At 47.4% G+C, this 22,784-nt stretch overlaps 1 protein-coding gene across 1 annotated transcript in view; it reads right to left on the reverse strand.

Moving 5' to 3' along the window:
- The window catches only part of LOC119404965 (QRFP-like peptide receptor), a 106,197-nt gene extending 83,897 nt beyond the window's left edge, over positions 1-22,300 (reverse strand). The window contains exon 1 of the mRNA XM_037671699.2: positions 22,122-22,300. The gene's annotated coding sequence lies outside the window, so the exon portion shown is untranslated. The remainder of the gene's footprint in view (positions 1-22,121) is intronic.
- Between the last annotated feature and the right edge of the window lie 484 nt (positions 22,301-22,784).

The raw sequence follows: 22,784 nt of genomic DNA on the forward strand, positions 1-22,784 counted from the left end.
TGACGTCACTTGTAGGCAGTAAAAAATAAAAATGCCTGTCGTCGCGACCATTCGCAACAGCTGATACAATGCGAAAGCGAGACCTTATAATGCGGCTTCGCATCGTCACCTTTGGCGTCACGCTTGCGACGAACATTGTTACAGCGAATGCGACGTAGCGTCGTTGCGCAGCAAAATCCCGCGAGCGTGAATAGACATACGTCAGCGCTTGTTGCGCAAGACTGTCGCAGCGCCCTTTCCAGAACAGCTAGCTATCGCAATCGACTACTCATCTTTAGTGTTTAAGCCCTGAAAGACCGATGGACAACTCTGTTGGACGGAAGCTTAGGCGTGCGCAGGGTTCCCCCATTAATACCGAACACGACATCTTTTTTGCAATGGACAAATCTGCAATGTTTTGTGTCACAGACATCTTCTCTTCTGTGCTTTTTTTAACAGCCAACCTTTGCGAATGTGGAAAGGAATACATCGGCCAGACGGGCCGTTGCCTTACCGTGCGCCTTCGCGAACATCAGAGTTCGCTAAAAGGAGGCACCGCACTCGCACTTAGCGATGGACAGCAAGGAGAGTATAAAGCGAGATTCAGTAAAGAAGAGAAAATGAACACGTGTGGGGAAGCTAAGGAAGCGATGGAGCGTGTTTTAATTTAACGGCAAGATGTACACCCAGGTGTATATTAGGGCCCGAGCTTACGTGAAGCCTTGGGTTTTACGGACAACATTGGAAAGGTAACCTGGTCGGCGATAAAATGAAGTACATGACGACTGGAGGACTTGCGGCGAAAAGTAGGCAGAAAGGAAAGAAAAATAGCAGGAAAACTAAGATTAATCTGTGGTAAAGCGCAGAGATGCTGTTTTTTTTTAATAGGAAGAGTACCTTAATTCAGGTAGACATAATTAGGCCGAAATGGAGTAATGACAACAACAACAACGACAACAATAATAAATTTTTGAATTTGGTGGCACGCAGCTCATCGCACCATTATCAAATGGATGCTCATAGCATCCATCCATCCATCCATCCATCCATCCACGTCATCGAAAAAACTCACGTGGTCGCTTCTGCATTCGCCGAATATAACTTCTTCAAGGCGAAAGCCATCTTCTTTTTTTCTTTTCAGTCGATTGTATTGATTCCGCCACACTCAAAAGCCTTCTGCACCTAGCGTGGTTTTGCATTGCCTCCGGGATGGGAGGCTTTGCAGGCCTTCTACACCTCACTTGCCTCCGGGATCGGCCCACCTATGACCAAGCGACGATTTCATCTGATGAAGCGATCATTTGACGTTACGTTATGTGAGACGTACCGAGCATCATCATCATTGGACAAAGTGCGTTGGCGGGCGAGTTGGTTTACCATGCTAAGTTGTGCGTGTGTGCGTGCGTGCGTGCGTGCGTGTGTGTGTGTGTGTGCGTGTGTGTGTGTGTGTGTGTGTGTGCGTGCGTGCGTGCGTGCGTGTGCGTGTTCTACTCTGTCCGCGTTCAGTCGCGCTGTTCAAGCTTAGCATCATCATCATCATGCGATGACGTCATCAAATGATTTCTTTTTTTTTGCGTCAGTCGTGTTGACGCCAACGGTAACTTTTCGTGTTTGATGAGGCTTTCGCCTTAATAAGTGGAACCGAACGCCGTCGCAAAATGAAACGAAGTCCCTCCACGCAACGAATGGGAGACGACGGAAAGAATGGGAATGGGAATGGGGAAAGAATGGGAGACGACGGAAAGGGAAAAGAACCACCCATGGGAAAAAACCGTGCTAGCGCAAGGATGTGTGACGTATTATATTTCGTCTCTTCCCTATGCTGGTGACATAATAATTGAAACGGTTCCATTAATTTTCAAATAAATATTTAAATCTCGGATACCTTGGGAATGTCACCCTCGGTGACGTCTCGTCGCTCGTCTGCATTTTCCGCTGTTCGATGGCGAGCGGAAAGTGCAATTACCCTGCACCTAATAAGAAAATCGTATTACCGCCCTACTACCCCACGCTGCCCGAAATATCCTGAAGTACACTACAAGTAGGCTAATTACCCCACAGTTGGCAACACTGCACGGAGGTCGAAATTTAGTGGTAGTGTTGCAGTTGTCCGCTAGTGTAAAATGGACACATAGCAGTGACAATGTTTCAAAACGGTGCCATAATAGCGGAGTTAGACGCGTCTGATGATCCAAAAAAGGCTGTCGCTCGTTCCGCTCTTTCCTTCGCGTTCATCGGCTCGTCCCTGCTCGTGGCCGAGTGCTTCTCGGCCAGGAGCACACAAACGGGTTCTTTTTGTGGATGACATGAGCAGACGCGAACGTTGACGTCACAGCGAACGCTGGGGATTAACGAAAGATCCTAAGAGGATAAGGGATTCTTTCTTGGAATTTGTGGTGAGCTCGCGGCTCGTAGCACTGCCCCGTTTGGCGTTGTTGATCGTGACGACATTCTGAACTCGATGCGCGCGTCTACTTGAGAGAGAGGGAGGAAAGACGGAGGTTAAGCAAATGAAGTCTCCGGTTTGCTACCCTGCACGTGGGAAGGGGAAAGGGATGTAAAAGAATGAAAAAGAAGAAGAGTTTGTGACGACATCACGCGACAAAAAACAAAAAACGCCAGGCCTGCGCTGAAACCGCAGCACAGTCACAGCGAAAGCTGGAAGAGCGGCGTTTCTAGAGTCCGTTGTAAGCTCTCTTGGGGCTACAATACAAGTACACTAGAAAGGTACCCACTACGCCATAAATCACAATTTTTGTGAAGTTGGGAAGCACCTTCTAAGCCATTATTTGTCATTCTGCGGAGAAGCGAGGCACCAGCTACACGTTTGTAAGGCATTATGTGAACTTTGTTGACGCGACGACTAATGACGATGAAGAATTATGTACTCAGAATAACAGAGAGCTGAGCTAGTTGGTAAGTATTCATTCTAAACAGACAGGGCGTGCAAACACGGACACAAGAAAGAAGTCAGAAGTCAGGACACCACAAACGGCGTTTGTGGTGTCCTGACTTCTTTCTTGTGCCCCGCCACGGTGGTCTAGTGGTTATGGCGCTCGACTGCTGACCCGAAGGTCGCGGGATCAAATCCCGGCCGCGGCGGCTGCATTTTCGATGGAGGCGAAAATGTTTGAGGCCCGTGTGCTTAGATTTAGGTGCACGTTAAAGAACCCCAGGTGGTCGAAATTTCCGGAGCCCTCCACTACGGCGTCTCTCATAACCATATCGTGGTTTTGGGACGTTAAACCCCAGATATTATTATTATTCTTTCTTGTGTCCGTGTTTACACGCCCTGCCTTTTTAGAATGTATGTACTCAGGTCTTTGTAATGGGTTGGAGGCTTTAAACGGCCCACCGGTTATGTAATTTGCATTGGGTGACGCCCAGTCGCTATTTCCCTCTCCCGTCATGCTGTATAACATACGTTGACGGGGGGGGGGGGGTGAAGAACTTTACTGAGACCCCGACGAAATGGATCATGCGCTTATGGGCTTCCTTGGCAACCAATACAAGCGCACTTGCGAGGAACCCACTGCGTTATAAATCATTGTGATTTTTGAGAAGTAAGGCAGCAGGCACTGTGCCATTTTTCGTCATTCTACGGAGAGCGTTGGTACCTGCTAAACGCATGTAAGGCATTATGCGCACTTTATTGATGCTGTGCCTGATGACGACGAAGAATTATGGCAGAGCCCTTTGTAATGGGTTGGAAGCATTCAACAACCTACTCGTTGCGCAATTCGCATTGTGTGACGGCTGGTTACAGAATTCACGTTGTGCGACGCTTGGTGCTTATTTTACTCTTCTACCTCGCTATAGTGCATTTGCTAATGTGGTTCCTTCCCGACATGAAGCCTGTATAGGACCTTTTTGCAAAGCAGTTTCAAGCAGCGGCATGGCTCAGAGGTTGAAGACACGATGAAATTTCTGTATATCTTACATTGCTGGGAGGGCGTGTACTTTTGGGATGTACTACAGAGGACAATCAAGAAGGAATTCCCGTTAGATCAATACGGTATCAGGTTTCTCCCAATAGATAATGAGAATGGATTGCCGTTAGACTTAATAATGTTAACCGGCCTCCACTGTCTATGGCGGGCTCGTATGGCAGGATTTCACCGCGATCCAGATGCAAGGCCCGCAAGAATGTACTTTCGAGAGTGTATGTCGAAATTTGTTGAATTGCAGAAAACGCAGGAGATTGTACCTGAGTGGTTATCGAGAGTGGAACCCTTGACAGTGCTCAAGGAATTTTAAAATTGAGGTCTGTCCAGAAGGACGGACAACATTTGATGTTATTTATTCTATGTGTTTGTGATGTGGTTTATGTCTGGAAGCAGGCAATAAAGCAAAAAAAAAATGGCTCAGAGGTTGAATACTGGGCTCCCACGCAGAGGGCCCAGGTTCGAACCTCGTTCCATCCTGGAATTTTTTTTCTTATTTCGTTTTTTTACTTATTTCGAGCGATACTGGTTACGGACACCGGCGGCGGCGGCGGCGGCGGCGGCGGACAACTACGGCGCCAAAAACGGCCGGTGAAATGATCTCATAACAGCTTTCGCTGTAAAAACTTAAAATGCTAAAAAAGTATTGGAGGTGGTTTAGAGGCCATTTAAAGACAATAACGAATGTCAGCTTTGCTTTCATTAGCCTAATTTTTTGTTACACTCATTTGATAGTCTGTGATAAAGCCTGTAGTAAGTGAGCGTTGTGTTTGTAGCCTCTGTTTACCCTTGTCCTACGGGCTGTTTCTCAATCAACTATGGATAAACGACAAGCCCAAGCTGCCATTGAGCAACGCGACGTCCGGGCGGAGCACTTGCTCGCACGCATTGCTCGGCTTGCGCAGTCTCCCTCCTCATACAATGGCGTCAGAAGCTGCTCGAAGCACACGACCTTCTTCGAATAACGAAAACGTATACGTTCGATACAGGAGACAGCGTCATCGTCGAACCATGGGCTCTGCAGCGAGTGGCGCGCTGGTCCGCGGTGATTGCCCGTCTACTTAACGGCCGTGCTGACAAAGGATGGACGAGACGCGAAGAGAAACAACCAAGGGATACAGAATCTCTGCACAGTAAACGCGTGCCGAGACTGAGCTCGGCTTAATCCCTCTCGTCAGGCGGCTTCAACGACGACAGTGCAGGCCTTGGCGAGCTCTCTAGCGCTGTCACAAAAGGGACGAATAAAAAAAATTAAGGAAATGTCCGAAAAAAAGTGAAGGTCTTGAAACAATGCGAGCCCGTGTCTGCAGGCCCAATTCAAACAGCGCAAGTTTGCACCGCTGCTGTCGCGATGTATGTTACGGCGCAGTCTTTGACCTCGCCAGAGCGACTAAGTCTTTATTAACCTTTTCTTTCGTTTCTCTCGATTTTAAGTGGAATGCCCATTATACATCTGGATCAACCGAACAAAAAAAAAATCATAAGAGTTCCTATGCATTCGCCTAACACAACTTGAAGGCGAAAGCCATCTTCTACTTTTTCTTTTCAGTCGATGTACTGACCCTGCCCCAGTCGCTTTGCGTCTAAATTGTTGCGCGAGCTGTGCTCGCCGCAGGTGTGAATGCGCCTTTAAAATTGACGCTGGTTCTGGTGCAGAAGTATAGAGCCAATATTATGCCGACGTGACACGAACTGAAGACGTCAATAACTATTCCTGGGGTTTTACGTGCCAAAATCACGATTATGAGCTACGCCGTATATAGTGGAGGGCTCCGGAAATTTCGACCACCTGGGGTTCTTTAACGTGCGCCTAAATATAAGTACACGGGCCTCTAGCATCTTGCTTCCACCGAAATCCGGCCGCCACGACCGGGATTCGATCCCGCGACTTTCGGGTTCGCAGTCGAGCGCCATAACCACTATACCACCGTAACGGGTAAACTCTGAAGACGTTGGGAACGAAAATATGTACACAAAATTGACGCGTTCTCAATCCGTGAACACCGTACGTTTCCAAGAACTTGTTTTTTCAACGGCAGGTAAGTGAAGGAGGGTCAAGAAACAGCTCGTCCGAGCAAAGAACGCCCAAAGGCAACTAACTCCAAAACAGTTTCGACGGGGATCGCCAAAGACCGCAAGCACGCAAGTGTTCGCGCTGCAGCGTCAACTCAAATGTGCAATAACTCGCGGGGATCGGGTGAAATGTTTACCAACTGGCGACGAAAACAATTTTGTCCCGCTATATATGGAGGGGCCTGTTAGTTGCTTGTGGTCCGTCTACATATTTCTTGCTGAGCACGCTTTGTTTATCTGAGCGTGCGCGACATCCGCACCGCGGATTTCGCAGCTAAAGCCACAGCCGTCTCAGCTTTCCCGAACGCGGATCAGCTGCGCGGGCCGGACGAGCCACCGGATGTGTCTGAGAGCGTGGACTCGGCATTCTTCGTTTCTCACTCATACGTTTAGCGTATGCGGACCGAGTTACGGCATTAGTGACACGCGGTGGGAGTGGGGCGCGGTTGCGCAAAAAAATGTGTTTACGTTTCGCAACTGTTTTGCATTCCTTCGATGTGCCCGTCAATGCGCGACGCAAAAAAAAAAAAAGAAAAACATCGGCGTCACGAAGACAGCGAAATCAATAAAAAAAAATTCACAGGGTCCCTTATGCGTTTCGCCGAAGACTACTCGAAGGCGAAAGCCGTCTTTCTTTTTATTCTCAATCGATTTATTGATCCTCCCCCGCCTCCTTCCGAAAGCTTTCCGCACCTAACGTGCTTTTGCACGGCCTCCAAGATCGGAGGCATTGCAGGCTTTGTGCTCCTTACCTGGTTTTGCACTGCCTCCGTGATCGGCCTCTCTTTCTCCAAGCGACTATCTTATTTAAAGAAGTCACGTTATGTGGCGTCACAGTGACGTCATAATGGCGTTATAAATTTTGGCGTTACGTAGTGACGTCATCGCGTGCCGATTATTTTTTGCATCATTCGTGTCGACGCCGACGGCCATTTGTCGCTTTCGATTAGGCTCTCATCTTTAAAAAAAATTGGCGGAAACTCCCTGGAGGGTAATATTCGCAGAGTAGGTGCCATGCTTTGGGGTCAATTATTATTGTTAGTGTGCAGGTGATTATATCCTGAAGTCCTGAAAAAAATACAGTGTTCTATATTACCGCAGTTACGTGCCTTCCATAAAAAATTACATCATCTCCCGCTAAAGGGGACCATGAGGCGATGCGAAGCCAGAGCACTTGCACGATCGCGTTCCGTTGGCGTTCGTTGGGCATGCTACCGACCTCGCGTCGTGGAACGCGAAGAGGAACGCTACGCGCGTCGTGTCTTCCCTCTAGCCTGGCCGTTAATTCTCACAGGGTGAGCGGGGAACGCAGTCGACAGGCGCGCGAGATGGGGGGAGCGTAGGAGAGGAGAGACAGGGGGACGGGACGCGCATGCGCTGGCGCGCATCGCGGCGTTGCGCAGGAGAGATTGAGACGCGCGAGAGGGGAGAGGGGAGAAGGGGAGGGGTAGTGGAGAGGGGGAGATAGAGGTAGAAAGGAGGTGTGTGGAGAGGGCTTGCGCATGCGCAGTAAGGGTGGTCACGCCGCACACCACCGCCACTGGATTGAACTCCGCCATTAGATGCTTCGCATCTAAAAATGTACTGTTCTATATTATCGCAGTTACGTGCCTTCCGTAAAAGACAGCTGCGCACGCGAAGGCTCTCCAGTGTACCTTGAGCTGACTTGATGATTCGGCTTTTACTGAAGAGCAGATCTTGGGAGCCAGGCCTCACATCTCATCAGCCCATACAGCCAGACGAGCCCTTCTGGGATTATTAAAGGGACTGACTTAAGTGATCGCCTGTTGAGGCGCTGCACTGTGCATATGTATGGTGGATTGTGTGCGCCAATGTTTTTCTTTCTTTCTCTATCTCTCTTTTACGTCCGCCGTGGTGGCACAGTTGTTACGGTGCTCGGCTGCTGACCTGAAGGTTCGATACCGGCAGCGCCGGTCGCATTTCGATGGAGGAGAAATGCTACAGGCTCGTGTACTGTGCGATGTCAGTGCACGTTAAAGAACATCAGGTGTTCGAAATTTCCGGAGCCCGCCACTACGGTCTCGTGATCGCATCGTCGTTGTGGCACGTAAAAACCCACAAATTATACTTAGAAAAGCGTATACCACATCTACAGTTTTCGCAGGAGCCAACACAAAAATAGAGCAGGACATTAGAGTCGTCACAATTAGTTATACAACACACAGTAAAAGAGTAGTCCAGCAGAGTTTTGCTGCAAGAAGTAACCATACCACTCAGTCGGCGCAGAAGTAAAGGGTGTCACTACAGTTTCAGTGATTGCGCAAGCAATACCAAATATTGCTTGAACACTTTCTGAAAATTCTGCAGTAGGGACTTTCTCCAATCATATTTTATTTTGTCCCACGCGGCGTGTTTCTGTTCCAAGATTCGCAGAGCGTCATCTCTGCTCTCGATTGTGCAGCTGTGCGGTGAAAGACTAACTAAATGATTTTTTTTAGCTATAGCGTGTTCAGTTTTATTTCATCTCTGCTAACCGCCTGTGGGACACGCTTGACGTTCGACGAAGTCACGATCGATAGGCCTGTCGGTAGGCACATCAGGCTCATTCGCCCATTCATCTGCAGTTATCCTTGATTACCGTATAACCTTACATATATTGCGCAGCTCTCTCTTTCTCTCCTTCCATATTTCCTCACTTCTAAGTTACTTGTATTATGCGCGGGCACAGCATTTTGTAAGCATTTACTTATACTAATTAAATTAGATTGGACGGACGGATGGATAACGCGAGTAGAATAAGTTTTACTCGCCACGTTAATGTGTGCGGTGTGTTGTATGAAGGTTTCTACGGTAGTACCAATTAATAGTGCCACCCTTTCCCCTTCGCCGCGATTCGAAAACGGCCGATAATTCGACGAAATGCGTGCCTGCCTATATACGTCGCCTATACTACCCACACCATTCCGTAACCTTCTTACTTCTTTACCGCTTTTTTCTTACTCTATAATTGAACCTTAAACAAAGACGAATGTTCCCTGGGTCAACATGAGGGTTTGTTTATTACCTTTCTTTCTTTGAACGCTCAGAGCTCAATTATTTTCGAGAGAGAGGGAGCGAGAAAGAAAGAGAGGAGGAGGGAAGCAGGGCTGGGGGAGGAAAGGGGGGTGCCGAGGTCTTGTGCGTTCCCTTTGCTAATGGCGGTGCCCTTTATGACTCCCGTATAGCACGACGTGATGAGGTTCTTCAAAACTCGGCGCATTTTCGCATATAGGCTCTCAGTATATCGTAAAACACCGCACATTACTATACCACATCTTGCTTCGGATTTCGTCACGTCAAATTAGCCTCTGGTGTTCAGGTATATTCGAGCGCAACCACGGACGCATTTAATAGGATAAGTCCTACGGCGTAGCCCATTCATAAATTTCGGCAGCGTGTTATACTATAGTAGCGAAGCCTTTAAACTCTACAGTGGGTCGTCCTCTCCAGCGCCTTCTAGTGGGTCGCCCTCTTCGGAGAGAACGCAGCTCGAGCTGAGAGTCCATGCCCCGCCTTGACTGTCGCTGTTGTGCATCGTCGCCGAGTGCCCACGAATAAACGCCTTTACAATTTGGTGGAGGTGCCGGGCCCTTAAAGCAACTTCGGTCCGCATTCGATGTCTCTGGAACTTCGATCTCGTGCCGTGCCAACTACCATGTCTCAAGACGCCGCCCAGCAAACACCTCCTCCTGCACCGACGGCATCATCGCCGAGTGCCCACCAATAAACGCCTTTATACAGGGTGTTTCAAGAAATGTGTCCAATCTTCTCAAAAAATCAGGAAAATGCGATATTTGCTCGGGGCTTTCAGAATTGCTTTTTCTGTAGCGGCAGGAATCTTAAGGTGGTTAAGGGCATCATTTAGGATAGTAATTAAGAAAGTTACATTAATTAACTTTTTAATTAGCGGAGTTAGGTGATTGTGTCAAATGGGAGAATTGAAGTTCTTCATGCCAGGAACCCATCCGAGCTTTGAGATTTCGAAAAAGCGTCCTCTAGTAATTGTTGTGGCGTAATGAAGTTCAACAAAATGCAAAGGCTTTCAACAGCGAAAGCCATCGGATTCGGTTGAATTTCATTACTTCGTAATTATTACTAGAGGCCCCTTTTTCGAAATCTCAATGTTGGGATGGGTTTCTGGCACGAAGAACTTCAATTCCCCAATTTGACACAACCACCTACCTCAACTAATTAAAAAGTTAATTTAACTTTTTTAATTACAGCCCCAAATAATTTATTTAAACACCTCAAAATCCATGCCACTACAGAAAAAACAATTCTGAAGGCAGCAATCAAATATCGCTTTTTCCCGATTTTTTTAGAAGGTTGGACACATTTCTTGAAACACCCTGTATACTCCGTAACACCGGCGAAAGCCATGCTGCACACTTGGTAATGCATTAAGTTATAAAATCATGCGAGACACAAAGAGCTGCAGTGTGTGGGACACATAACGATGACATCATTATGACATCACGACTATCTGTTATCTAACGTCCATCCTGTTTACATGTGCGATTGTTCCTTTGCGCTTGTTGAGATGCACGAGTTCTGAGACGTCGTTATGACGTCACACGGGGACGTCGCAGCATGACGTCATCAGTAACGTAGGTCACGTGGCTTTTTGTGCCACTTCATTCGCCTGCCGTGTTTTCGCTCAAGGAACCGCTCAACGAGACACTTAAGGATTTCGCCTTAATAAGAAAACCCGAAACTCGAATGGTTCATAAACCGTACACGCGCGCGCGCACACACACATAAAGAAAGAAAGTCAACACAGGCTGGTGAACTTCAGCGAGTTCACCGTCCATGAACTCGATGTTGTCGCGCATAGACAACTAGCTTGCTCGCTTGCTTGCTCGTTCGCCGGGTTGCTTGCTTGTTATCTGAATGCGTATGCATGAAAGGTTGGCTTTGTATGTTCTGTCCGCTACTCCTTATCTATAAGGCAAACAGCGCATAGCAAATATAATCCGGCTTTAAACAAACAAATGAGCGACCAAGACAGGTACGGTACGCGGCAAGTATACACAAGCAGGCGTGATAAAAACAGGTTGAAACGCACAAACACTTAGCTTGTTCGTTTTTCCAAAACATCTTTATATTTATTTATTTATTTATTTATTTATTTATTTATTTATTTATTTATTTATTTATTTATTTATTTTACATATACTGCTACCCCATCGGCACCCCATGCACTCTCCTTCAAAGCACATCGAGCCACTTTTCGAATTTACGCAAGAAGCAGCGCACTCGCAGCTATCACTACGTGCCGGCAACCCACGTGAACTTTTCTGTAATGATGACGTTCTTCTTTACCGTATGACACCGCTAGAAACTAAGCGGTTTTTACCCGTAACGCATGCGGAGAAGATTAGAAGACGCTTTTTTTTTCGCACACCCCGTTACCCCTCTCTGGCATCGTATTACATTCCAGCTTCTTGTTGTACGCGCATTCTTACGGTACTAGCTAAACAGTTCGGGTAAGAAACGAAAAAAAAGAAAAGAAATAATAGACGAGGCGTGTGAATTCGTCCGTATGCTAGCCGCAGCTTTCGTCTTTTCATTTTTATTTCTTTGTTTTTTTTTTCTCCTATTGACGACGTGCGGGGCAATATGTAGAGTAGGTGCACGCCGACGAAATAGCCATATATATATATATATATATATATATATATATATATATATATATATATAAGGAGGAAAGAGAAAGAGAGCGAACATCTTAAAAAACGGGCTTTTCTTGTGCGCTCCTCTTCTGTTTATTCGGACCAGAGTGCGCGCTCTCGGGGGTCGTGACTTAATAAGCCCTATTTCGGAAACTGGGGAAGAAAGGTGTACGTGCAAATTGAATTTGCATTCCACAGCACTTGAGTGCCCTGGGGGCAAACATTGGTCCAACGCGACAGAAAGCCGTGACACGGCCTTCGGCAATGTTTTCGTTTGGGGCTTCCTGCGTGGCGACAGCTTTCTTATGCAAATTATGCGCACCATAATGTACCGCTAAAACACTGTAGTGAAAGTTTCGACGCTTTAAATTCGCACACCATTTATTTAGCTACCCCCCCCCCCCCTCCCGACATTTGAACCGACTGGATATCTAACGTATACAGGTACCAGATGATGTTTAAGTGCGTATGAATGCCAATGACGTCAGCATTGCGCGTTTGCACGCCGGATAACGATAGAGATGTTAAATATGTTCCGACGGCTAAATTTGAACTTGGAGACTCTTATCACCGTATCCCGGTATTCTAACTTCTACGCCACTCGTGCATGCCTCATCAGGCATATGAGAAAGCCTTGAAGATTGCACCGCGTGCAAGCAAGCGCGCTCAGACGCTCGGTGCGTTTTCCACAACGCTTTTGGCTTCCTGAAGAATCTCCTTCGTGCAAGCCAGCAGCGCGTTCTCACAGCGCTGACGGAGTGTCGCCTAGTCGTCGTTCTACTAGGTACACTAAGGAAACATTTCATCAATGACGACGCGTTGACTGTGACAAACGTGACTGTAACAAACTGTGACAAAGAAAACGAGCCCTTATATTCCCCTTCTTCCGTTCAATCGTATGCAGCACAATTTAATACACGCGATGCGCGTTAAGTCACATTTCGTGTTGCGTCAAATTGTACACAGTACAAACTTTTTCGAAGATAAGTCATGCGAATCTCGCGCATTGTAGTATTCGGCGAAGGACCGTGCATGTACTGAAAAAAAAACCCGAAACGTAACGCTGACTTCAACGCGTCTGCGCCTATCGCAAAGATATGATCATCTGCAATTCCCAATGAATACGTTGTTAAATACGCCTTGGCACCGCTCTGTTATGCGCGTAAACCAGCGCCGCTGCGCGTTTGCTTTCTCCCTGCACGCTTGAGCTGTGCGGGAAAGACCCCGCTACGTTTACGCGGGGATACAATCGACACCAAACCAGAAGAAAGAGGTACAGAAGCAACGTGTCTGCTTGTTACACCCGAGTGATTGTAGTCTCACAGCATCCCGAAGTACCCCTAAACCACGCCTTCGAATGTACTGCATCCATTGTCTACTAGATAGAGAGATGAGATACACTAAGACATAGAGTGAGAGAGAGGGAGAGATGGAAGAGAGTGTTAAGATACGGTGTGCTACAGGAAGAGAAATAAACTTTATTGGATGCGACACTGATTGTGTGCAGGCCAGTTCGTACATACTGAGCGTCAAAGACAGCGCGCCAAGACGGGACAACGAGAAGAAAGCACACATACACAGCACTGATTAACAACTTAATTTGTTATCGCTCGACAAGCAATAAATAGGAAAACATGTGTGACGTCACAGAAGCAGCAAAGCGAAATGCCTCTACAACCAGACTCGTCACCAGCACACTCGAACTCAGCACCTTAAGAAGCAGATTTCTTTCCGTGAACGAGCAATACAGGGAGAACTGACGCATTCTTGGTCTATTTTATGAATTTCGAAGGCTTCCCGAAGTTGGCGTCTCGTCAGACAGGGCTAGAGGGCCCGTCTAACTGCTCCCACGTTGGAACCTGGAGGTCAAGCCTACTGGCCCTATCATGGGCGTATTGGACAGGTATGACTTGCAAGACTTGTGGTCTCGCGACCTCATCGTGCTTGAGAAGCTGTCACGAGTAATGCCAGGGCCAAGCGACCCACGCTCTCAGAGCAAATGTTCTAATGCGCAATCATCTACCTTGCGTGCTTTACATATAGTATTCATGTATTGAATCTTATGCCATTTCTTGTGTTGTAGATTTGAGTAATATGAACGTGTTTGTAATTGTGTCTACGCTAGGGAACAGGTGGGGAAGAGTTTTCGATAGAGTAAAAGGGGAAAGAAGGAGGAACAGCGAGCGTACACACATCATCATAGTCGGTCACTAGTTCCTTCGACTGTCACTCAATGTCACTCGCCCATCGTAAACGAACACCAGTTGACGTTACAGCCACTCGTGCAGGTCTGCTGTCCTTAAGGACTAAATCAGATTAGTACCTTTAGGAGGACCGACGTATACTCATGTAAGGATCGGTCCACCGAAATCAGCACCTTTGAATAAATAGACTATACAGGATCGGCTCAGTTTCTATGGTTACAAGATCTGCGATACGGCCTCGGAGGGGTAGGCAATAAAAGCCTTGCTTTGAAGGACCCCTAAACAAAAAAATTAATAAATAAAAACGAGCGTGTTACTCTCTCCTGGCGATCCCAGCCTTTCCGGCACAATTCGTGACGCCAGCAGTCTGTTTACGTGACGTCATGAGAAAACAGGCTCTCAATTGGTCCATATACGAGTCATATCAGTCGTGAATTGTCTCCAACCCTGCTTTGCCCTGCAGTCGCACGCCCGTTTCTGCTTTCTCTCGCTTCACTGTTGTGCGCGATCAACTGATTTCACTTCGCTTTGTACGTTTTCGACTGCGCAAGCTCTGATAACAGCGTGCAGTGGAAAAACGCGAAATCCGGATGGTCGCAATGCTTATGTGCTGACATCGCCCGCGTGTTTTACGAAGAAATAAGGCGCGAGGAGTAGGTGGCGCTTTTATGAATGGTAGCGAAGGCGCGAAAGGAACCACTCTCTCGCCTATGAACTCGGAGTGGTTTAGAGGCTCTTTAAGGTTAATTAAGTCTTGAACGAGGCCTGTAAGCCCGGCACCACAGAAGGACGCGCTTTTATTTGTATAAAGACGACAATCTTTCTTGGGGAACTTAGACGCAGAAATTTTGGTCTGTCTTTCTGTTTGTCTGTCTGTGACCCGATTCAGCCACGCGGCCAAAGTTTAACCACTTTCTGAACGCCCAGCCATCTTGCACTGGTATCGCCGTTCATACTTATGAACATTGTCGATCAAAAAATCACAGCATATCCACGGGGTGAATGATGATGAGTGGGGCGAAGCTACGGAGGGAATCATCTGTAAACCGTGAAACTCTTCCGTGAAATGCGCCCAGTACATAATATAAAGAGTGTGAAACATCGTGTATATATTAAACATCAAACTTTTATTGTACTGTTGGTTTACGTGGTCCCTTCATTATCACTTGTGATCGGTGAAATGCAAGAAAGAAGTCCGCTCCCGAGCGAAAGAGCGCCAAGAGCGACCGCATTCCCCGCTGGCCCTGTGCGAATTAAAGGCAAGGCTAGAGGGAAGACAGGACGCGCGTTCCACGACGCGAGGTCGGTAGCATGCCCAACGAAAGCCAACGGAACGCGATCGTGCAAGTGCTCCGGCTTCGCATCGCCTCATGGTTCCATTTAGCGTCCCAAAACCAAACATATTGCTCAAGGTGTGCCTTGCGTTTTTCGTAGAAATAATTTCTTTATCATGTACATTAAGACGAAAAGTTGAAAGCTCACTAGAGTGTATCGCCCGCAAAGTATGTCTTTTAGTGTGATTTAACTCTCGTACGGCAGGGTCCTCGCGCCGTTGCCGGTCCACCTCGCCCGTTGACGATCGGGCGAGGTGGCTACATAGAACTACTACTACTACACTTTAAGAAAAACATCTGGCGTTCTTTCGTTCTGCTTTTACAAAACATCTGGCGTCTTTCGTTGGTTTATTTCATCAATCAACGGCGTTTTGAACAAAATTTTTATTGTTTAATCACGCACAGAAGAAATCTCACCAGGCACTACTTTGGAGGTAAACAATGGCTGCTAATGGCAATGAGAGACAGAAGAAGTCGGCTTTTAGCTAACACTTACACTTCTACTTCTACTAACGTTTCCTACTGGAACATGCCAATGGCTGCTAATGGGGAATGAGAGACAGAAGAATTCGGCTTTTAGTTAACGCGCACGCTGCGAATTTTTTATTGTTCAACAACGCACAGGAGAAATCTCCCACCGGCACCACCTTGGAGGTCAAAGCGTAAGACTTGTTACTCACTACTACGACCACGACGACTACGAGGGACGAACGGGTGCCGGCTTAAGGAGCTTCGCCCCTAAAAGCAAATGTTACGCATACCTGAGGCACAACATCAATACGTAAGTATTAGATGGAGTGTTCCTTTACTAGAAAATACGTAGATACGTAATTCTAAAAACCCCAGTGTTTCTTGTGCGGTGCTTAAAATGCTAGTGTTTTTCGGGCTGCGCTGCAAATGCAGCGCTAGGAGCCAGATGCTGCGATTCAACATAGAGGAGGAGGACTCATGTAGTACGGCCGGCAGAAGACTATCGTCTTTCGACGACATTTGCAGCGAAGCACGCAGATACGCGGCCAATTTTTTTTTTTTTCTCGTTGAGTTTTCATTTAGCGAAGCTTGGGGCTGCGTTTGTTTTGCCAGGCGTTGGTTTTGCTCTACGTGTAAGCAGCGTCGCCCGCGCGTCTTTCGAGGGTCGGGTCACAGTGGGACCTTGGTGTAGTCCTTGGAGGGGGAGCCGAGGCGCGGCCGGGCTAGACTCGCTGTAACGGGAGCGCGCGTGCCCACGCGTGGCTATATACAAACGCTTTCCATATTTCAACGGCAGAGTCTCGAGCTTAGCTGGGGAAAACAGCGCAAGAAAGGACGAGGACGCAGGAACACAGTACACTAGACGAGCGCTGAACTTACAACTGACATCTTTATTGCACCAGCCGCTCGTTTTTATACAGCGCACCAAACCGCGCACACCATTTCAATCGCGGTAAGTAAGCCTGCGCCTCGAAAATGGATTGTTGATTGTTTGTTGTTTTTTCTGTTGCTTGTTCATCCTTGTTTAGGGCTGGCTTTATTGGTTTTTTTTTTCCTGAGCGTGGAAGATGCGTGCGCACGGTGTAATTAATTCATGTACACGTGATAGTTTTCAGTGACAATTTAGTTTACCTACTTGATGCTTTTGGTTGGCGGTTTGATTGGAGTGGTGTGCGCACTTTAGTGCGCAGTAAAAACGAGCGGTCGGTGCAATAAAGATGTCAGTTGTAAGTTCAGCGCTCGTCCAGTGTACTGTGTTCCTGCGTCCTAGTCTTTTTTTTGCGCTGTTTTCCCCAGCTATAAGCATGTAAGAACTCGCCCAAATCAAAGTCTTGCTAGTCTCAAGAGTGCCAGAGATTGCATTGTGCAAACTGGTGTCTTGTCTTGCCCGTTTACGCGACCGAATAGGCTGCGGGCACGCTTTGATGTGCGGCGGCTAATGGAAGCGCCGATGGGCGAACTTTGCGACCCCACGCGCGGAAGGCGCAGACAATGACGATCCGCGGCGCGGCAGTGGAGCACAGTGCAATAGAAGACGCGGACAAAGAAAGGTGACACACACCCATCTTCCTTTTTTGTCCCCGTCTTCTATTGCGCTGTGTTCCTTCCGATGTTTTACCAACACGCCCAAGCTTCTATACACCAAGTCGCCTTCCGTTTGTTTGCGACGTCGAAACCCCGACCCGTGCTCAGGGTTCCCCGTGCGAGGTCTTGTTAGAAGGCGCCGCCTGCGGCTTGGTTCGGGCCCTTCGGGGATGACCGTTCAGTTGGAGAGTGCGTCCGGGGTAGTGAATTGTCCTACAATGCGACCGATTTTCTGGGAATGCTTTTTGTCACCAGGGTACATGTGGCTGCTATAGACCAGGCCTGCGATGCAGGCATTCCATTGCTACCTTGACGCTTGGTGGGTTGAAAAATGGGCGAAATGGGCATGGGCAAGATATGCAGCGCCTAGGCAAGGTAACCGCTGGTCATTAAGAGTAACAGACTGGATTCCAAGGGAAGGCAAACGCGCAAGGCGCAGGCAGGAAGTTAATATCTGGGGTTTAACGTCCCAAAACCACGATATGATTATGAGAGACGCCGTAGTGGAGGGCTCCGGAAATTTCGACCACTTGGGTTTCTTTAACGTGCACCTAAATCTAAGTACATGGGCCTCAAACATTTCCGCCTCCATGGAAAATGCAGCCGCCGCGGCCGGGATTCGGTCCCGCGACCTTCGGGTCAGCAGTCGAGCGCCATAACCACCGTGGCTGGGCGCAGGCAGGAAGTTAGGTGGGCAGATTGGATTAAGAAGTCTGTGGGAATAGCGTGGCCGCAGCAGGCACAGGAACGCGTTGATTGGAGAGACATGGGAGATGGCTTTGTCCTGCAGTGGGCGCAGTAAGGCTGACGATCGTTCTCCTTGTCGCAGCTTTCGCTCTGGCCTTCTTTGTCCACATTTCTTATCTTCGCGCCCATCGGTTCGTTGTCGTTCGACAAGACCCCGCCGCGGTGGTCTATAGTAGTTCTGGTGCTCGACTGCTGGCATCGCGGCATCGAATCGAAGCTCGCGGGATCGAATCCCGGCCGTGGCGGCCGCATTTCGATGGAGGCTAAATGCAAGAGGCCCGTGAACTTCGATTTAAGGGCGTGTTAAAGAAACCCAGGTGGTCGAAATTTCTGCAGCCCTCCACTGCGGCGTCCCTCATAGCAAAACCCCAACAATTATTATTATTATTATTTATTCATCAGAGCAACAAACAGGTTTCAGATTTACAAACCTACGTTAATACCGTTATTGCGGACGGCTTCGACGTAAACGCAACTTCGGCGATTTTATTTACGAATACACGGTACGTCAGTGTCAATTGTATTTGCGTTTCGAGTAGCCAATTTTTCTTGTGTCAACGCTGAAATAATTAAGAGGTAACACGCATCTGCTAGACAAGGGTGATCAGAAGTACACCGGAAGACAACCCTCAGAACTCGTGTTCTCTTCACCGTAAAGTTTTTTTGTTTTGCTTTCCTATCTTACTCATTAGAACAGTAGTGCCCAGCTATGAATGCTTCGGGGTCCCCTTATGGACTGGGGGAAGTAATGAGGGACCCCTTGCAGTGAGAGAAAAGGGTGGGGATAACCCAACATTCAGCGCGAAATAGGTGCCTTTTATTTCTGCCTGGCAAAGAATGGTCAAACTAAAGTGCCGCGCCATTTCGATCTCAACGGCTTGTCGATAAGCTGTGCGGCCTGCAGCCACATTCAACCTGTTTCTAGTTATGTCTGCGCTTCAAGTAAGCAAGCCTAGAAAAAAAGTATGCTCGCGTGCATATGTCGTTGAAAACTGCAACGAAAGTTTTGAAGCCGTCTCATGGCGAAGGGGGAAACATAAGTGAGCTCCGCCGCAATGCAGCGGCGGTATGCGGCGAAGGATACAACAAAAACAAAAAAAAAGAAGGGGTCGTTGTCACCGGACGTAGTGTGCCTCCAAAAAAAATGCGTTTTTTTTTTTCCGAGGATGGGTTTCGCGGACCCCCAAAGGTGGCTTCGCGGACCCCCATTTGAGAACCACTGCTTTAGAATTTGCCCCTTTTTCTTTCTTTCCTTGCTGGCAGCATTCCCAGGAAACGAAGGAGTGCAAACTAACCAGGCTTATGAATGTTCATGCGGGCTGCCAGCACTCCGTTCGTAATTGAACGTATAGGAAGTGATCGTCGTTATGAGGTCTTTCGTAATACCGCCAGGAACCAAATACTAACGAGCACCTGTCACACTGAGCGGTAACGTGTTCCCGGATGTCGAAACCGACTGTCATCGTCCTAAACGACAGGCTTCAGTTAACGACCACGTCGCGACCATTATAGACAGTACGGAGTTTTATATATAAGTTAGGGCGCATAGAGCGTTGGGGGACGCGAGCCGTTGGGCGAATAGGACGCATAGGTTTAGAGGGGCCCCAACGCGTGGAGCCTCCTAACCTTAAAATTTTATTAGAGGTTTAGTGTAGCGTTCGTGGCGTGGACACTAGCAACTTATCTTGATGTATCAACTTGATATAGCAACTATATATGATGTGTCAACTACATATCTGTTGTTTTTTCAATAAACTTGGTTGGTCGTTGCTCAGTAACCTGGCGCAACCCACCGCGGGGGATCGGCCATGAAACGGACGCTACCGTGTTTTAGATATGTAATTGTTTTATATGTTAAAAATATATGTTTAGAAATAGATAGCTTACAAAAATAACTCATTGAAATGATCCAGGAACACGGAAATAGGCCAATATGGCTGAAAAGAAAAACTGAAATCAGATAACCTTAACATTCAGTTGATTTTGTCTCACGTCGGGAATCACATACGTGGCATCGGAAACTTTGCTGCGCGGCTAAAACCCAGTACGGTAGCACCAAGGAAAAGAACCACCGGAAGTTACAAATTTAATCCCTTCTTTCGGAGGGATTCTAGCGATCTTTTTCTTTGATTTGTAAGCCTTCTGCATGTTAAAAAGAAATGGTGCGGAGATTCACTCTTCCAGTTGCGAGAGCATTCCTGTATCGTCGTTTCTTTCTTCTTTAGTCTGTTAGTGCCCCCCCCCCCCTTTTTTTTTATCATCATGGTGAACACCTACCAACCGGCCCAAACGTCCGTTTCGATGTACGCTACAACACAGTAGGGGTCAGACTGCTCATGCGCAGAACGCTTCCTCGTCTTAATCCTCAGAAGTCGTGATTGCATTACTTGCGGGCAGCTTCCTGCCAGAAATCAAAGCGCGCATATTAACAAGGGACACCGACGTTCGTACGGGTCGTTCGCAATTGCATATACAGGAAGTTAGTGTCGTTCAGAACACTTTCATGAACCTGCTACTATGACGAGCAACTGTCACTTTGCGCGGATATTCGGTGCGTTGTAGTTGACCGGCGTATCGCCAAAAGCGATACGATTCGTTTAATGACTACCTGACCACCACGCAGTACGCTGCGCGCGTTTTTTTTTCTTTTTTTTTTTTTAGCGTATACCTTCCAGAAGAATGTTAGAAACAGCGCTACGTCGTTTTACTGCCATCAGACTGGGGTAAGAAAAGTCATCATCATCATCATCATCATCATCATCGTTTATTTACCCTTAAGGGCCCCTCATGGGGCATTACATAGGGGGGCGGGGGTCTTAATGTTACGCAATGTCATGTCCGCAGTGTTGCGAGGGCCAGTGACCAGGGATATAAGAGTTAAAAAAAAAGGAAGAAAAGAACACGTGTTCGCAAGAATTTTTTAAAGGTTCTATGAATAGTTAAACGGGTGCCGTCTGCGCCCCCTACAACGTCGTAATTCTGTAGAAAAAGGTGGAACGCAATGACGGTGTTTAGGTTGACTTAGATTACAGGATGAGTCCCGGTTTAAAAATTCGACTGGCTGAGATTACTCGACGTATTCACATAAATCACTATAAAAGGAATGGTTTCTTTTTTTTTTTCTTCTTTTTTTTTTTGCTTTCCGCCGCGCATAATGTGGTCACCGCTGCCAGAAATCGAACCTTCGATCTTTCTCTTGCTCTGCTTCGCAACGGCGTCACAGCTTTAACAAATTAAAAAAAAGAAAATACGGCGAACTTGCTTACGCAAGACAAGCTCGGCCTTCTGCACTGAGCATACATTTCTAGTCGTATCGAAGGCCGCGAATCCAAACACTTTTTTTTTTCGAAATCCAGAATTCTAGGTATGTTATAGAATTATAAATCTTGTAATTTACACTTTGTCGTTTGAGAATTATTGTTATCACGGGGGAAAAAAAAGTGGTGGCGTTATACTAAAGATCGCGGGATTTCAGCGAACGTAGATCGTCACCGCGGAAAATTCATCTTCGCACGACATTTCGTAAAAGGGCGTAAAGCTGTATCGTAAGCGTATGAATAAACAAAGAAGGACGAAGGGATACGGAGAATGTGGGGTGGGATATACCTGAATGCTACCGAAATTGTGTCTTTCACGGCTCGAATGCACAACGCTAGATTGGCGGGATGCGAGTGGCTTGTCAATCATCATGATGCCATCGTTCACAAACTCTTGTTAATCGCTCCAAGTAAAATAAGAAGATTATGATATTAATTTTTGAAAAAAGGAAAAGAAATACATTTGTCCGAGAAAATCGGAACTGGCGAGTAAAGTGCGAAGGCCGCTTGTCGGATATGCTAGTGCGTAAATATTAAGTTCACGGCATCGACTGTTAAGCCAGAAAAACAATGCCGATCTCTTGTTATCTATTTCTTTCGTTACCAGTCTTCTATACGCTTTCTTGTAGAGATGTTACGCTCAATTATCAGTGTTATGTTGGATGAAGTTCACACTCGCTGCGGTATCTTCCTCAAGAACATTGTTAAGTGCGTTCAAAACTACCCGCAAGCGCGCAACACGTTGAGCGGCGATCCGTATAAGCCGGGAAACAAACTTCGGAAGGGATCAACTTACCTCGGAGCTGAAAAGGAAGGGTAAGGTGGTGGACCCCCACAGATGACGTCACTCCCGATGCCCTCGGGGCGTAGTGTCCGCGCGTCAAGTCCAACCTGAGGACGACGTTTAGTGCGCTGCCACCGACGCCATCGACGACACGGTCCAAAGTCCGGCGCGCTTTTGCCGCTAGCAGACGATTTCCCAGCACGGCGACACAATCGCGACGCCCCCCTTCCAACATCTCCCCACCCCCACACCCTCCCCCATTCATAGTTCCGCGCACGTGTCGCCATCTACCGCCCGAGCATTCGTGAGAGCCGCTCTCCGAATAGGCGCTCCGAGACAGCGGCGGTGAGGCAGTCACGGAGGACGTGCTTGGTTGCATTTGCGAAAATGCTTTTGCGGCTCGTCGTGGCATTTTTCTATGAGGGAAAAACGGCGTATGAGGGATAAAGGAGAAGCTTTAGCCCCTAACCTAGATTCGCTTCTGAAAAACTGTGGCATCCTGGTTTGGAGTAGTGATGAAAGTGCTGTTATATTACAGGGTTCTGATTGATTGATTGATTGATTGATTGATTGATTGATTGATTGATTGATTGATTGATTGATTGATTGATTGATTGATTGATTGATTGATTGATTGATTGATTGATTGCAACGTAAAAATTTCTCCGAATTCCT

The sequence above is a fragment of the Rhipicephalus sanguineus genome, chromosome 9, assembly GCF_013339695.2.
Source record: "Rhipicephalus sanguineus isolate Rsan-2018 chromosome 9, BIME_Rsan_1.4, whole genome shotgun sequence".
Classification (NCBI taxonomy): Eukaryota; Metazoa; Arthropoda; class Arachnida; order Ixodida; family Ixodidae; genus Rhipicephalus; species Rhipicephalus sanguineus.